A 17,970-nucleotide genomic window follows, 5' to 3' on the forward strand; every position below is an offset into this window, starting at 1 on the left:
CTTCTCTAGGCGCAGGACATATCTTACTCTACTTTGTTTTTTGTATTTGCCAAGATAGTATTTTTAAATTATTTTTTCTTTATCTTCTTCCCATTAAACCTCTTCATCGCAGTCTTGATCCGATTCTTGTTCAGATATTGTACATTCTTATTCTAGAACAATATGAGATACATATTGCTTAACATTATAGTCATTAGAGCATCTCTCGTCGTCACTACCATCTATATTCGGCTCCTATTCGTCCTCTATTTCATTATTCCATTCCATCAGCATTTTTTAAAAATTATAGTCCGAATCTTACTTTTTTGGTTTTTGTTGATAACTAACACAAAAATAAAAAATAAATATTTGTTTTCCTGACGTTGGACGTAATAATGATTGGATAATGATCTGATCCATACGTATCCTAATTAACAGACCAAGCAAGTGTAATACTCCAACTCAGACCAACTTAGATGAAGCAAATTTGGAGATGTACGGCAGATTTAGCCTGACTAGAAGGGAAAATCCTGGGGGCAGATCCATCGTTTATAACAATCAAGTAAAAAAAATGATATAAAGCATCCACCGAAACTCTACCATCATGTAAGCACCCATGCGATCCCCACATTCCGTGATGGGCATTAAAGTCTCCTCCTATTATGCAATCCTGTCTTATTTGACTAAATAAATTTATGCAGTTCTTCACTCTAGCATCGGACGATTTATATATACTATCCTCAGTTTGTTGTTACTAAGAATGATATTGATTCCAAAAACTTCAATTTTTAAATTAGAATTATGATTAAATTAAATGAGGTCAACCTATTCCTCTATTTACTGCAATGATATTAAAGTTAATAAACTTAATGTTATCAGTAGGTTGATACCATGTTTCAGAAATTATTGCAATATCAAACTTTTTCTCCAATAAAATTCGGTAAAAAGCATTGTTGGCTTTAAGAGATCTAGTGTTTCACTGAATAATCTTAAGAATTTATTAAAAGACATCTTGACTGTTGTTTTCTTTTACTGGCTTTTTAATATATTATCAACGATGTTTTTAATTTAATTTTTAAACTTTAATGTATTTAAAATTTAAACCACTACTTGATTATGAATTCTGTGAAAATTGCCAAAAAAACCTGTTAAGACAGTAATTTATTTAAAATTTTGCGGCTCTTTTCCAAACTGGAAGATTGGTCCTGCACAAAAACTAGTGTTACATTGTCGTCTAATGGGCGGGAATTTGGGAAAAGAATCACTAGTTTTTTTTTCGCAGGAGTTTAGGGGAAGATGATGGATCATGTGTTGACCTAACCTTAGATTAAGAAGAAATATTACAGACAGAATGTTGCGCTGTGGAAGTTTTTACCGGGGGAAATTTGAATCAATTAATAAAGCAAATTTATTTTTATGTATGGGGCTAGAATAGACCGGATTCTTAACAATTTTTTTAGCTTATTTTAAAGATATATTTAAATTAGATATTCCTTTTTGATTCTAGTTTGCCTTTTAAGTTCTATATATTTCTTATTAGTAGAATTGTGACTATTATTATTTTTGCAATAAACATAACAAATATTGCATGCTTCGCATACAGATTCATTTTCTGAACCACAATTCCTTTCTTTTCTTTTCCATACACTGTAAGCCGGAATGACCATATCCGAGACATCGAAAACATTGCATAACTGTGCTAATATAAGGTTTAATTGTGCAGATATTCTGCAGACTACATCGTATAAGTACATAGGATATAAAATTCGGTTGTGCAAAGATAACTAGACCTGTGAGCTCCCACGTCGCATAGGATTATCCTGGGCAGCGTTTGGTAAAGTAAACTATGTATTTAAATAGGATCTAACCATATGCATCAAAAGAAAAATCTTTGACCAATGTGTATTACCTGTACTCACTTATGGAGCAGAAACATTAACACTCACAAATAAGGTAGTTCATAGGATTCAACCTGCAGAAACTGTTCTCTCTCATTGACGTTGAAGCATATTCTGATTGACTGCCAGTACCACGAAGAAACAAGAAGAAAATATGGAATCTCAGATGACATCAAAACCACTTTAACCATAAACACTGACCATGTAATAAATTATTTAAAAGATTTATTTATATACATCTATTTAATGTAAATAAATGAATTCTTGTATACGTTACTCCATTAATAACCCTGCGTGGTTGATGTGAATTATATGTTTTTTCTAAATAAAAAAAAATTAGTGTCTGGTAACATTTGCGTTTCAGTGTATTATATCTGACAATATACTTGATCTAGAGATGAAATTTGAAAAAATTTTACAAATTTAAATATGCGCACACAAAAACTAATTTTATTAAAACAACAATAGGTTTTAGAACAATCGTTAAAAGATTAAATGTGTTACTAGAAAAAATTCAGACAAAGTTGAGGAACTTAACATAACCCCCAATACAATAAAAGACTTGCCATTAGAACGGCAGAAAGATAAAAGCTTTAGAATGCAAAACAACCGCGAAAACATAAAAACACTCCCACACCGCCAGTAAAATCGAACGAATCGAGTGTTTGCAGCGAAGATTTAACACCAGTTGTGTTCTGGTAGACATTCTGTTTTTATGAGGGTAATCTTTATCTGTAGCATACTTAGAGAGAACCGAAAAGGGGCAATAAGCCTGACCGAATACCATCGAATACTTTTACAGTGCCTTTCAGAACATTTTATGGGTTAGAAGTGGAAAAATTAAGAAGCTGTAATAAGCTAGTTGGAAAGAGTTGAGAAGAAAAATGAGAACAATTATTTTTGAGATTTTTTTCAGCTGTAGCTCAATTAAATTTATGACGGTACATTTGTTAGGCTTGGATTTTACATTTGTAAAAATTAATTGAGGGTGGTTTCGCCCTTCGTCGTTGAAAATATAATTAGGCATTAATCAGAATGGAAAAATTTAAAACCAAACATTATTTTTATTATCATAACACTTTACTCACTGCTATTTAGTTGACAGGCAATTATAATCTAATTTCAAATACTGCCATTGAAGTAAAGTGAACAATATTCATATGTGCATATATCATTTTTTTTTTATTATTATTGATGGTATTTGTTTAAATGTACAAGCTTATCTTTGCAGATTAAAGGATTACATTGAAAATATAATTGTCCAGCGTTAGGACAAAAGGACGTAAGTCAGTAAATGGAATATTGCAGAAATCATTTTTAAAGATTTGATGAAACATGATAAATATATTTTTATCCTAATTAAATATTTTTTCTGCACATATGGGTCGAAAACAGCTTCATTTACAATACATATCAGGAGCTTGGAAGCGTAAAGGCGAACTGCAAAAGCACGTTTCAGGAAAACTGAGTATAAAGTTTAAAAACATGTTAGAATAGTAAGGGCAAAGAAGTTTTATTTTATTCACAAAACTTAAAAGAGGATAAGTTCTGAAGCTACTTATTTGTGGCATGTTTGATAAAAGTATAGTTTTATGGGATTTAGCCACAATTGGCTGTAATGATAATTACATTTTTTTTTAAAGAAAGAAAAAGTTTTTTTTTAATGTAATTATCATTATATACCATTATTACAAGAGGATTTCGCAAGATTTGAAAGTTTTTTATAAAATGAGAAGAAAAGGCGTTTAGTATTTTTTATTCTACAAAAATAAACACAGTTTTGTTAACAAAGTATGTGGAAGCTAATGACAGTAAAATAATTTGCAAAATTCACAAATAATTCTCCAATTAAACTAAATTTGATTTTCATCATCTATAGTTTCTTCGACTTCAGTTGTAGTAATTCCCCCATTAATAGCATCTTGTAAAGCACGCTTGTGAGGCATGGGTACAAAATCAAGAAGAGCTTGTAAGTGCTTTTTTTTCTTCTGTAAGCTTGAGAGCACTGTAATGTAAACATAGCAAGGAAATAATGAAGAAAAAAATAAGGGGTAGTTAGCCTAGAAAAGAGTAATAATTATTTAAATAATTATTATATATCCCAAATTGAATAAAGAACAAATAATTCATAGTTAATTAGTAACATAATTAATGTATACATTTCACATTAAACAAAGATTAAAAACTCGACCTACTTTAAGTGTATTACACGAGTCTCAAATATCAGGTCGCCACGGTTGTTTAAAAGAAAAAAATCACATTTAAAAACATAGACCTTCGCTGGAAAATAACACGGGGACTTCAGCAAAACACGTCAGCAAAAAAATAAAAAACTCGACCTTGGTACTACGATCGGAAATTGAGAATACGGGCTGATAAAAAACGAACGAAGCAGGCCAGACGAAGCAGTAAGAACGGAGGAACCTGAGAGTGCTCCACGCAAGAATCACGGCTATCGAGACAATACGCAGCCAGGGAGCGCGCTATTGTAATTCGACGGGGTAGTGTGCCCTATAAGTGCCGGTATCTGGAGTTTCGAAATTTTGTGATAGCGCGCGGTACTTCAACATATCTGATCTACATATCTATGACTGATCCTGAATTCCAGTAGGACTGGAGGCGTATTCATTAGCTAGAGCCTAAATGCGCGAAGGTAACTAAGATCTATATACCAACCCAAGGAATATATAATAATACGGATTGTCCACCCTTTAATTTCTTGCTTTGTCTCTTCTCGTCTCCCTTCGCGCCTGATCCAATCATTATTGGTCATAACTGATATCTTGTTATCTTAGTTGTAGTATACAGTCGATTTAATACATTGTAAACTCGAAATTTGGTTTTATTGTTCTTCCCGGCCGTTACAGGCAGAGACTAGAAGAGATACACATTCTTCGCTTATGCAGTTCTCCGGCTTCTAAAGCAAGCCCATAGACTCAACTCTTTACAGGACATGAGAAGCAGAAGTCCTTAATCCCCTTTCTCCCAAATCTCCCTACCCTTTTGTAAGTAGACGCATCAAAGGATTTTGAGACAGGCGTCCTTTTACAACGGTGACAGAGATTTATTAGAGTGGTGACAGCGATTTATTAGAGCACCCTAGTATTTGAGAGGAAGTTCTGTACTATCTCAGTTAAAATTTATTACATCGTGAAGTTTCTTTCGTCCCTTTTAAAGTATGACATTTGTATCATCCGTGTTATGTGCGATTTGAATTTTTAATACCATCTTAAAATCTTTTGAAAATTCGAATATTCTGTTATCCTTGAAGTTAGCTCCCAACATTTGAGATTTAGTTGCTGCTGTTTGAAGAATACTAAAATCCTTAACCATCTCCCTCGTGACATTAACTACTCTTTCTCCATTTATTGAAACACTATATTCTATGGGCCAAAGCTTTCTACTAGCTCTGTTAGTAATTAAAGACTTTTTACTTACCAATTCCAACTTACTACTTTTAAAAGGTTTTGGTTTTGATTATCGTAGTTGACAATTTGCCAAAAATTATTGAAAATCATATTGATATCGTTCATGCCAAACTTTTCAAAACAAATTTTTCGACACGTACCTAGCAGTCCGATTGCGCGCAGATACGCAGTTTCGGTTGGTTTTACATACGGTAAAAAGTCATTGTTCCGTTTTCTTTTGCCTCCGTATTTTGAAAATAAATCAGAAAAAAACAAAACAACTTTAAGCCTAAAAAGTCAAGAACAACGCATATATCTAAGACACTATTTCATCAACTACAGAAACACCGGCGCGTTGATACTCTTACAGAGCAGAAGGGTCGAACCGTGAACGAAAACGCTACGAAAGCCTGTGGGTTCGCCCTTGCTCTTCCAGACGATTATGTAGTTCAGTTTCTGACATTTCTGTATTATTTCTTACAGAATTTTAGGAATATTAAGGGAGAAACATGCTTTTTTAATACATACAAGCATTATTTAAAGGTTTGTAAAAAAGATGAGACTGTTTTTGAAACGTCTACTTTGCGAGTCCGCCCTTACTCTTCCAAGCTACTGATATCCAGTTTGATATGAAATATAGTAAAATAACAAAGTTTGATCTGACTTAAGTTCTTTGGATCAGAGAATAAAATACTTAAGTCTTTTTGGCCAGATATTTCAATATACATTAAACACACACATATATATATATATATATATATACATATTATATGTAAACAAACTTCAGTTTTTATAGGTTGACAGATAAACTATTTAGAACATGGCGGATCTCACAGAAATTTGGATTGGGAGAAAGCCCTTCGTTTCGCTTCTTGTTGGGTGATGTATTCTGTGCCTGTATCGTTTACGAGATTGTGAAACTATTTTCTTGTGGCATGTGTAAATTAAGTATTATAGTTAGAGTGCCCGTTGACAAAAAAATATAATAAATACTCTCTCCAAACCTTAGGTAACGCTTCATTAGAATCGATTTTGAAACGATTTCTTTCTGCGACTTTTTTTGGTACTAAGCCGTTTTTTCTGTAATTTTGTCAAACATTTTCATCCGTTAGACAGAGAAGTCGGAAAAACTTAAAAAATTATAAGAAAAACATGAAAACAAAATTATCTGATGATAAATATAGGCCATTTAATTCGTCTGACGAATTGTACGAATCGTCCAGCAGTTTTCCGTATGTCGGCAAACTGCTGGATACAGGGGTAACCCTGACTGAACGTAAGTAAGGATGTCTGCATAAAAAGCTTCCAACGACAGTTTAACAGATTTGGTCCCAAAAAAACACAAAAACACAAAAAAAAATCAAAAAAACCAGAAAAAGTGCCTAGCTCAGCAAAAAACAAAAAAAATAACCCCTAACTCCTAACACATTCCTTATTTTTATTTTATTTTTAATTATTTTAGTTCTTTTTAGTTCACTAACCGGTTAAAACAACAAAAAAACAAAACACAAACAACATATACATACACGTAATGTGTGAGAGCACTATACACTTGGAAATGCACATTTCACCCATTAACTCTTTCCTTCTATTTTTATTTCACCTAAAACCTCTACTAACAATCAAACTATTAATTAGTAAAGTCATTATAAATCAATTGGACTCAGATCAACATTTCTTAAAGCCCGACAGGCCGAGGCCCCTTAAGAAAGGCAAAAGCCCTTCAGGAAACAGCCCTTCACATAACTTTGCCATACAAACCGCGAAAACTTAAGCACCGAGTCGGTATGCGACAAACATGGGCTCGATGGCCAGACCCATCGATCACTCAACCGGCAAGGAGACCAAAACTTGTTTTTGCTAAATTGGCGACTGTTTGACCGAGCACACAACTTCTGAATAGGGGGCCGTCAGCTACGCTGCCGACCCTCTGATCGGACACACATTTTTACGGGACACAGAGCCCAAAGTCAACTCACTAATAAATTCAGTAAAGAAAATAGGGAAAAAAGCTACTAAGCTACCCCTAGAGTTAGGTGGCCTAACCACAAATCATAAAAAACGGAGAATGTTTTCTTTTTCCAAATCGCCCGACGTAATACTTTAACAGTCTCCTCTGCGTATGCCAAACGTAGGGGAGGGGCGGGGAAATAACCTGGAAATCAGATAGGTACCGAGCCAAAACGATTGGCTCGTTTGGAACGGGACCGGTTAATCTTCGGACATGGGGGTCCCACTGACTAGCAGCGGTACACTCATGTTCCTAGGGGTTGGGATGAACTCATGTGTGTGTGTGTGTGTGTGTGTGTGTGTTTGTGTGTGTGTGTGTGTGTGTGTGTGTGTGTGTGTGTGTGTGTGTGTGTGTGTGTGTGTGTATGTAGGTGTGTGTGTGTGTGAGTGACATGTCGGAATAATTCCTGTGCCGAAATTCATAGGTAACCAACTATTTTCTTTAGCACACTTTCATTAAGAGCAGCAAAAAAAACTTTTTATATTGTCTGATGGAACTTTTTTGCCGATTTTTTCGTCTGACGGGTGAAAGTTTTCGAGAAATTAGAGGATAGACTCGGCCTAATCAAGCGATACCCAAAGTTTGGATGTAATACTTAACTTACACATGCCAGAAGAAAATAATTTCAGAACCTCTATAAATATTCAGTTATTCACTTATTTTTTATTTAAAATCGTGATTTTATTTCGGATGCTTTATATTCTGCAGGTTATTTAGAAAATATTAACTCGACCCTTGCTTATTGTATTTTAAAAAGATATTGAATATATAGTCATGCAAGAAAATAGGTTGAAGCCTTCCATGTATCATCGTGGCGAAAAGTGTTTTCGGTAAGATCGTATTTTACATTCAGAATGTCGGTTCACCGAGGAAAAACGTGTCTAAAATTTCAAGTGAAAACTACCGCATCGTATGAAAGATTACCTGCCATTATATAATAGGATATCGCATTGAACATTTTCATTGCCGTAGATTAAATATTTCTGTAAGGTTTGTGAGAAAACAATAATAACGAAAACTGTATCCAATTAAAAAAGACGAAGTCAACGTAAAATATAAAACAAGCTCTCTTTAGCAGCGTCCCTCAACCTACCAGTATCAGGGGTCAAATTTTCAATTGCAATTTTTATTGCGCCCTCTTCCTTTTTTTTTAATAATAAAAGACGATGTTTAATATACATACAACATATTCATTCACTACCAGTGTTGTTAGTGCCCTAAACTTTAAGCTTAGAGCCCAAATATACGACTTAATTACAGACTTTTAAAATAACCGAAAATAGTTAAATTTATTGAAACGTAGCAATGCTGCACTGTTATATCTCACATTGGTAAACTAGCATCTTCCAGCCACGTACAATGCAAGCCAAATGTTTTATTTTCCATCTTCTTCTTCTTTTTCTTTTTATATAGACATCTGACTTTGTCTGTTTTTCAATATGCCTATAGTGAGTTGTCGTTCCATCGTTTTTGTGATCATCCTACTGATTCTCTAACTTTACCTTACGGTCTATCTACTGAACCGTCTCTTGCCGATTTTAATGCTCTGTTTGTTGTCATTCCGCTTGATGATCGTTCCGTTCTACTCTTCTACTTCTTACCCAGTTGTTGATGTTCTCCACTTTGCATCTACGTCGTATATCTGTATTCTAGCTCTGTCCCATAGTGTCTTACCATCAATTTTTCCAAGTATTTTCATGTCTGCTGTTTCTAACATTCCTTTTGTCCTTTCTATGTCAAGTCTTGTTTCTGTCGCGTATGTCATTATTGGTCTGATGAGTGTTTCGTAAATTCTGCCTTTCGTTTCTTTCCCAATATTTTTATTTCTCCATATTGTTCATTCAGGGAAATTGGGAAAATAACATGTTAAATGTTTTAGCGGTTATATTAAATTGGTGCAGCATACGTTGTACATCATATTCACTTTGAGAGAGTAGTATTAGTCCAGTCGTCAAAGAGTTGACGAACAAGCTGAATTTTAGAGAGAATATTATTTTTGAGACCCCAAAAAAGGTTACTACTTTTATTAGGGTTTTGGGGCTTTTCCCTAAAACCCCCCCGCAAGAGGGAAAACGCAAAAAAAACGATTTACCAAGAATCCGTACACCGTAAAAAAATGTTTTAATTAAAAATGTAGCTGAGATAATTTTAAACAAAAATGTATTTTTTGTGTAGACTGAACAGTTCTCTTAGAAACAACGCTTGAAGCGACTGTCGATTTTGTATGTCAGATACGCGAGCTAAATCTATGTTCAATAAACTTTGGATAAATTCGGTAAAAATTCGATATCTTTTGATCCAAATGTCCCATCGACAAAATTCAAGGTGTGTTTTAAAGACAAAGAGGGCAGCTTTTGTATGCCAGTTTGTATTTAGTTTATTTTAGTTATGTCAAGTAAAATGTATTTAACAAAAAAAGAATTAAAGTAGATTGCTGAAAACTGAAACGATATTAGTGACGATGGTCTAGACTGTTGCCGAGAGGGGGCATTTGGGCCTGTAGGACCCATCGCCGGCTCTTCGGGCTTCTTCCTATCCCCGGAATTGGATCGGGTATTCACCATCTTTGGTTTGTCGCTGGTAGAAAGGTTAAATACCACCGCTGTTATAAATAACAGTTCCAGTGACAAATATCTGTTATAGGTAACGGTTCCAAGGAACAGTTACAAAGTAACAGAGCAAAAATGGAAAACAGATAGGTAAAAATGATCTAAGTATTCCTTGACTTACAGAAGGAATAACTTAGTAAACAAGTTTTTTTTTTTTTTTTATTAACATTTAAGATTTTTACAATCTGTTTTACAGTGAAAACAATAAGTAAAATTTTTTGTCTTTACATGACAGAGAGATGTAAGGTTCAGTGACCAAATCATCACGACACAAATTGGCTTTTTACCGGTAGGATGCGCACATACACTGATACGCGAGCACTAAAAGCGGCACTGATCACAATGGCTGGGTGCTGTTGAAGGCGTAACTTCCACTGCTGTAGGCTCTGTCAGGATAGGTGAGGTAGGTCCAAGGGGTCATGTCGCTTCAATCTCTTCGCTTGTTGGTTGTTGAGAAGATTGTGTGCCAGGGTATTAGGATGCACCCGCAACCTGTTTTGATATTGTTCAGAAGTTTTTTTGCACTCTTCAGAGACTGTTAGTACCTGAAGATCTCTATGTATTGCATCATTCTGGATATACCAAGGTGCATTAGCGATTGTTCTCAGAGTTTTGGATTGGAATCTTTGTATTATCATAATATTAGATTTGCTAGCTGAACCCCAGAGCTGTGAGCCATATGTCCAAATGGGTTTTATTATTGTATTGTATATCAGCAGCTTGTTGTCAATCGATAGGTGAGAGTTTTTTCCCAACATCTAGTAAAGTTTTCTGTATAAAATTCCCAATTGAAGCCTTTTCGTCCATATATGTTTGGTCCAAGTTAGACGTTTGTCAAGGTGAATACCTAAGTATTTTACGTCATGCTTTTGGGGCAAAGGATGTCCATTGAGGTTAACTTGTGGACATGTACCTCTTCTTAGAGTGAATGTAATTTGTGTAGATTTTGAGGGGTTTACTCTAATTCTCCAGAGTTTAAGCCATTCATTTGTTTTGTTCAGATGTAGTTGCAGTCTCTCTGATGCTATTATTGGGTTGCTATGTGAGGCCAAGAAAGCAGTATCATCTGCGAATGTTGCAAGCGTTAGGTTATTGCTTATTGGCAAGTCAGCCGTATATATCAGGTACAGAATCGGTCCGAGCACACTACCCTGAGGTACACCAGATAGGATGGGGTAGAGTTTTGTATAGGCTTCACTATATTTTACCAGATATCTCCTTTCTGTAAGGTATGATTGAAGTAGTTTAAAGTAAGGGTAAGGTAAATTTTTCTTTAATTTGTACAGAAGTCCTGTATGCCACACCTTGTCAAAAGCTTGAGAGGCGTCTAAAAAGGCTGCAGTACAATATTGCTTGTTCTCGAGACTACTTCTTATTGTTATGTATAGTCTGTGAACTTGTTCTATTGTACCATGTTGGTTACGAAAACCGAATTGATGGTCAGGTTTTCGTCCAATATTGGTTTGATTTTTCGTAGTAGAAGTTTTTCGAAGACCTTAGAGATGACTGGTAGTAGACTAATCGGTCGGTATGAGTTGACATCTTTTGGATCTTTACCAGGTTTTTGAATGAGTATAATCTGTGCCACTTTCCATTGCAGAGGGAAGTAATGCAGACTAAGCATAGCATTGAAGATCATAGTGATTATTCTGTAACAGTCATTGGTTAGTTCCTGGAGGATCTTACCCGTTATGAGGTCGAATCCCGGAGCCTTATTGGGTTGTATCTCATTCTTTATTATCTGTTTTACTTCTTTAATATTAAACTTGGTGATTGGTAGATCCATTTGATATGTAGCCTCAAAAAAAGAATTAAATGGTTCTTCTTGTTCTAATGGCACTACTCTGTTAAATGGACTAAATACTGTAGAAAGATGTTCAGCGAATGTCTCAGATTTTTCTGTGTCTGTTCTTGCCCTTTACCTTTGACATTTTTTAGAGGAGGTATGGCGTCTTGTGGACCTTTTACCTTTCTCGTCGCCTTCCATAGAGAATAATTGGTGTCTTTGGACGGAGTCAAATTTTCTAAGTAAGTTTGGATCCCTCTGTTTTTCTCTTCTTTTAATAGATTTTTAAGTCTTCTGGTAATTCTGTTTAAATTTTGTTTGTCAATAGGAGCGTGTGTGTTTTGCCACTTTTTCCTAAGTTTTCTTTTCTCATCGATCAGGTTTTTTGCACTTTGCGAACAGTTTATGCTTTCCTTCCATGTTGTTTGTTCGGGAGTAGAAATCCAACCTGCCTTTTGTATGGAGGTAGTAAGTTGTTGTACCGCATTTTCAATTTGTAATTCTGTTTTAAGTGGCAAGTTCGTTGGTATTTGTTCTGCTAGTGCGCTTCGGAATATTTTCCAATTTGTTTGATTATTGGTTAGGACTGGAGGCTTATTTCTGAGTATGATTTTGGAGTCTAGGTCAATTAGAATGGGAGAATGATCTGAAGAGAGGTCCCAGCATGATTCTATTGCTAAATAGTTAAGAGAGATACCTTTAATCACACAAAAGTCTAAGAGATCTGGTGTTTTATTTGGATCTGTAGGCCAATAAGTTGGTTCTCCTGTAGATATGTGTTGTAGGTTGTTTCCTGTTATTGACTTCAGCAGTTGTCTACCCCTTGTTGTAATTACCCTAGAGCCCCAGTGATGATGTTTACAGTTAAAGTCCCCTCCTGCTATGAATTTGTGTCCAAGAGAACTGAAATAGGTGCTAAAGTTGTTTTCGTTGATTGGTTGACCAGGAGGACAGTAGACCGCAGATAAGGTAAGGTTGCCTAGCCAGTCTTCGATGACAATGCTAGTTGATTGCAGGTACTTTTCACTGAGCTTATTTAACTCATGGTGTTTTAGTAAACAAGTAAATTAAATGGTATAAAAATATAATGCAAAGAAAAATGTTTCTAAGTGTTTCTTGACTTACGGAAGAAACAACTTAGGACAGAAATATAGATAAATGAAATATGTAAATGTGAGAGTAAAATATTTCTAAGTGTTTCTTGACTTACAGAAGAAACGACTTAGAGTGGAAACATAAAATACTCAAAATATAAAACGAGAAATGCAAAAATGAAACAGATTATAGAAATATGTGTAAGTGTTTCTTGACTTACGGAAGAAACAACTTAGAACAGAAAATAAACAAGAGAATCAAATATAGTAAAATTTGTGCACAAATATTTATAAGTGTTTCTTGACTTACGGAGGAAACGACTTCTAATAGAAAATAAGAAAAATCAAATATAGAAAAGATGTGAAAATATTGCTAAGTGTTTCTTGACTTACGGAAGAAACAACTTTGCATAAAATAGAAAATGAAAGAAACAAATGTATTAAGTACTTTCTTAACTTAAGAAAGAAAATATCTTAGATAAAATATCGGAAATAATAATGCAACAACGATTATGAAAATATTTCTAACTGTTCTTTTGACTTACCGGAAAAGAACGGCTAAGACGCACAATTAAAATAACAAGTCAAATATTCAGAGAAATATTTCTAAGAGTTCTTTGACTTACCGGAAAGAACTACTTGGACAAAGTACAAATCAAAATATAAAATAGAAAAATCAAAATAAATATTTCTAAGTGTTCTTAACTTACGGAAGAACAACTTAGACACAAAATACAAGAAAAATAAACAATCAAAATAATCAAAATATCAAACAATCAGTACATGAACAAATATTTTAACCTGAAAAGGTCTGAATATACAATAATGCTAAAATAAAAAAAATGGTATACAGGAAATAAGAAATAAAACAATAACTTAGTAGGAACAATAATAGCACCGACTAGGTCTACAGTAGAAGAGGCAAGCTCGACTGATCGATGAGAGAAAATCTACCTGCTTTTATGTAAAACAAATCCTTTGTTTTACGTAGCGAAAGTGGAATTTCCCTGCATCGAATCAATTAGAAATTTGGATTTGGCCAAACTTGGAATTCCCAAGTATTTTGACCGATATCCAAATTGCTTGATGCGTCCGGTACGGCTGTCAGCAGGCTGACACGCCTCCGGAGTACAAGACACCTCAGTACAGATAGTCTGAATAACCTATAATATATACCAGAAGTAGAACAGAAAGATAAAGAAAATTTTGAACAAACCATCAAAAATAAAGAAATTCTTGGTGAAGATATTGCCGAAAAAACCATCGGAGATGAAAAAAATCTTGATGTATATACTTGTATTATCAAAGCCAAATCCCAAAATATGTGAGAACAAAAGCAACTAAATTTAAAATTATGTGCAAAATGAAAAACCTACTAGCGCAAAAAGATTTCCGTTGTACTGAGTTATTATTTTCTGAATTTCCAGAGATCAGTACACCATATGAATGTATTTCATAGTTTTTTACAAACGACTTGTACAGTGATATTTATATGCACAACAAATTGATATTAGCAAATTTTTATTTCTTACTAAAACTGAACTTAAAAAATATTTTAAAATAATTATTATGAAAATATAATATTATTGAATACTAGTGATAACGTTAGTGCTTTTTGTAGAAAATCGGAGCTGAAGAATAGAAATGTACAACAATACACTAGAAAAATCTTTGCAGATGTAAATGAGTATATAAAAACATAAAGAATAAAAGTATCTAAAATTTGTTTTTGTGACAATAATAAGACATTCAAATTAGTGGCAAGTTACGAGTGAGCTAAGGATCAATTTTAAAATAGGTACTTCTGAAGGTCTCTCAACTGCAGAACTAGAAATCTGAGTTGCAAGAGTTTACTTATGGTTTCATTGAGCAGGCGTGGGGCAGGATTTTGTTCCGTCTCATGTCCCGCACTTGCACATCTTTCCTGTGCCGCGTCCCGACCCGTATCCTGCATTTTAATCCCATTTAATCATGATGATAATGATGATGATGATGACACCACAAAAGGAAACTAGTTTGAGAACTATATACCAGTAATCTATCCACAGCAAGACTAGACATAACTTACTCCCAAGACCTACTTTAAGACTAAGTCAGCGATTTAAAACATATTTACCTAATATAGTAAAACCTCGGTATAACCAAAGTCTATTCAACGGACCTCGGATATAACTGACAAAAAATCCGGTCAAATATAAAAAACAAATAAAAACGTACTGTTACTATTATACATGCTTTACCCGTCCTATACCAATGTATTTTATAAAGAATTTCTATTATAAAAAATAAATCATTTGTAAGAGAAACATAATAATATTTTATCATAATGTATCTACACACATGAGATATAAATTTACACATTTGTAGGCAAGCGACTGAAAGTGAACACACCTATTATTAGGGGATTCCCTGATATAATAAGTCGTAGGTTTATATCATTATATGGGTGTTTACCACGCCGGTCGGGATTCACGCAACTCTACAGTAGTTTGACTTGTTTATTCGTTGTGAATAAATACATTTAGGCCGGCTCCACACATGGGATCCAATCTTGGTGCCAACGTTGGAGACAACGTTGGGTGAGACATCCACACATTGGGTAGAGTATTGCGGCGATATCAGACTGTGGCGCCAATCCCTTTGACGTGTACGCAAAAACCGACATTCCACGGAAAACTCCCAACAATGGAGCTAGTCATAAAAACGTTGGCCCCAATACAGTTTTGTCGGTACACACATTGGACGAACGTTGTTGGGACCATTGTTGGACCTCATGTATGGAGCCGGCGTTAGTGTACTCCAGTAAATAAGTTAAAATGTTCGCAATCCTACTCTTTAAATATGAACAAACAGAATCAATCTAACGATCAATCAAAAACTAGAGATTATGCAAAAGTTGAAGTCTGGAACGTCTGTGTCTCATATATGCAATGGGGCATTAAAAAAGCAAACTGTTTCGAATATAACAAAACAAAATCAAAATAAATAAATTTGCATTAATTTGTTATGTAGGAGATAACCGTAATTTCAGAAAACGAATAAAGTTGGCTCGTAAAACTTCACTGGAAGAAGCAATCCTTAATGAAATCTTCTTCTTATTTTTCCTCTTTGAAAGGTTGTCACTCCATCTTTTGCGCGGTCGCCCCATACTTCTTCTGCCGATCGGTGACATATCTCTTACTATATTAACGAAACGAGTTTCCGTCATTCTGCTTATGTAGTTATTTCATTCTTTTTTTCTATTTTATGTCTATTCATTTATACAATTTACGTTACATTTTCTTCTAACGTCTTCACTTCTCTTTCGATCTCTCCGCGTATTTTCTGTAATTCTTCTCAGTACTCTTATCTATGCCGTTTCCAGTAGCCTTTTCGTTGGGGCTTGCGTATCGAGTCTTGTCTCTGAGCATATGTCCTTATTGCTCTTACAGTGGCTTTATAAATTCTTGACTTCATCTCAGTGTTAATATGTCTGTTTCGCCAGATAATGTTATTAAGGCATCCTGCCAGTCTATTTGCTTTTTGTACTTGATCTCTCACTTTTTGGTCTAGGTCTCCATAGCTAGACAGTGTAATTCGTAGGTATTTTATTTCCATTACTTTTTCAATAATGATGCCGTCAATTTCTATTTTACATCTGGTTGGTTCTTTGCTGACTAATATTGTGTTAGTTTTTTGATATGAAATTGTCATATTAATTTTTTTCGATAGATTTTATAATATTTAGAACTTCTCTAATATACAGAAAATGAATTACATCTTTGAATCTTACTCTGTCAAAAGCTTTCTTTAGGTCAATCAGAAATTCTGGTCTATTATACTCTAGTGATTTCTAAGAATGCCATGATTGCGTAATTTGAGAGAGTGGTTTGGCTGTACCACTAATGAACTCTTTAGGTCAGCTGTAAACAAGGTCAGGATAGGCTTGATGATTTCCAATCTCCGATAGGAGTGGCACAAGAAGAAGTAGAAGATTTATCAGTAATTTGATTTATAACGAATATTGCTATTTTATTGCTATCTGTACATGATCTTCCACTACAAATATCCTGTCGCTCATCTGCTAAACTTATCCTCTGATTTATTAGCACTTGTAAAATTTTAGTTGTAAGTTTTAGAGTAGTATTTAACAAGTTTATACCTCTTTAGTTTTATGGCTGTTTTTATCTCCTTTTTTGAATAGTATGCTCGTTTTTTATTCTTCCAGTATTTTATTGTGTTTTATAATTTTATTAATTAATGTTGTTAATTGTTCTGTCATTTTTGCTCCAAAATATTTCAATAACTCGTTTGGTATCCCGTCTTTACCTGCCAATTCTGAAAAAAAAAATCAGCAAAGACAGGATCTTGGCACTGCTTTGTGGTAACGCCGATGGATCGCATAGATTGACTCCTGTAATGATTGGCAAATCTCGTAAACCTTGAGTTTAAAAAGATACAATGAATTATCTGTCCGTTTTCGAAATTTTTATTCCTTTTAGACAACGCTCCTGCTCACCCCTCTGAAAATATTCTACATTTAGAAGACGGCAACTTTAGCTGTATGTTTTTGCCAAAACATACAACATCGCTTATTGAACCCATGTGTGGGGGCCTTGTAACTGGATCCCTACATTCGAGGGTTGGAAATCTTTTGATTCCAAGCCTTACTTCAAAGGACTTGTGAGTGGATGTATCTCCATAGGTTTGGTTCTTCAGTGACCGTTGAAGGATAAGGATTGTTAATGTGAGCAAATATAACTCCAGAGAAATAAAATCACCTTTAGTTTATCGACTTATAATTAACTATTTTTAGAGTAAAGAAGCCTCAATACGGACGTAGCTGACAGTACAATATCAAATAATTCTTTCTTTATCACACGTAAAAGAGAAAACCGTATTTATGAGAAAAATGCCCGATTTCGGCGTAGAGAAATATTTTTATATATGAATTGAGAGTGTTTTAAAATGCGCATGCCTCAAGGGCGTGTGAGAATGAACTAATAAAATACTACTTGATGCGTAAAAGTGAAGATTACGCCACTTGTATTTAGGTGTGAAAACTATTTAAGAGGCTGTGGCGCCAATGAGTCGGCTATCCCGAGCAAACTTGATATTAGTGAATATTTTACTTATTCTTCACTAAGAAAAGTGTAAAGAACTATATTTTTATTTTATATTTTAAAATGATATGTTCATTTCTGGAA

This window comes from Diabrotica undecimpunctata, chromosome 5, assembly GCF_040954645.1.
Source record: "Diabrotica undecimpunctata isolate CICGRU chromosome 5, icDiaUnde3, whole genome shotgun sequence".
Taxonomy (NCBI): Eukaryota; Metazoa; Arthropoda; class Insecta; order Coleoptera; family Chrysomelidae; genus Diabrotica; species Diabrotica undecimpunctata.